Source organism: Etheostoma cragini, chromosome 18 (genome assembly GCF_013103735.1).
Source record: "Etheostoma cragini isolate CJK2018 chromosome 18, CSU_Ecrag_1.0, whole genome shotgun sequence".
Lineage (NCBI taxonomy): Eukaryota > Metazoa > Chordata > Actinopteri > Perciformes > Percidae > Etheostoma > Etheostoma cragini.
Window position 1 is genome coordinate 130,522 of NC_048424.1, and position 1,234 is coordinate 131,755.

Consider the following 1,234-nt stretch of genomic DNA (forward strand, 5'->3'; position numbering starts at 1 on the left):
AGCTAGCTGTCTGGATTTACCCTGCAGAGATCTGAGGACCAGGTAACCATAGTCCTCAGAAATCCACTAGAGGTTAGAACACCAACACAGAGAAAGAGGACGGGGACGGACAGCCATCCAAAAAGGACATAGGGCAGAATTACTGGCGTCAACGGAGCAATCCCGGAAGTGGAAGGTAGGGGATGTAAACTACTCACAAACTGAACCTTCATTTAGACTAGACTTAGACTTATTAATCCCTTTGGGATGACTCCCGCAAGGAAATTAAAGTTAAAGTTAAATCTGCGAGTCCTACAGGGGTGGTGAAAGTTCAAATACGTCTCAAGTATGTATGGCGTCTGCCTTGCTGAGGGACATGTATGTACATCTGGTGAAACATTGGTGAAATCACTCCAGGGACGCTTTGGTAATGAAATATGCAAAATAAAGATAATTTTTGTAGTTATTAGTGCTAAAAGAGCAATGTGGCCTCGTGAATGAAGCGACAGCAGCTGTGGTTACAAATGGTAGCACTACATCATAACTGTCGAACTGGAGAAACATCGTCCATTTAAATGTCCGCCGCTGTGAGAAACACGAGTAAAACACAACGCTGTGATCACGTCGCGGTGGAAGAGCTACACGAGCTCGATGCTGCAGGGACACGTCTTCTCAATTAAAGGGGAATGGGATGCAGCCCTAACACATCAGATCCCCCCCTCAGCTTCCTCCTGCTGAGCAATATTTACTAAGACATGATCTTAAGAGTTTATTTATTTAAGTGATTTTTTTCACATATTTATATTTCTCTGTCTCTCTTATGTCCTGATTGGTGGATCCTTGAGTATTGGTCTGAGCCCGACCAATAAAAGGGTTGTTAAGGCCAATACCGATACGAATATTTGCTTATTTAAAAACCCAATATGCAGATATATCGGCAGATATATATATTTAACAAAAATCCAGAGACTCGTTACAAAACATAAACAGATTTAAGATAACATTAGTTATCAGTAGTTATTTATGAGTTCACTAAAATAATGATAATTTGCTTTATTGTCACAACAGAACATCAAAATATTTTGAAGTTCTGGTAAATAAAATGTAGAAAAATACAAACTTAAGATATATAAATTAAACAAAAACATATTACCAAAAAACATGCATCAGTGTTGTCAACAGGGACGTTGTAGAGCGTCCTCTGGTGGACAGACTATGTAACGGCATCACTAACAGGGACGTTGTAGAGCGTCCT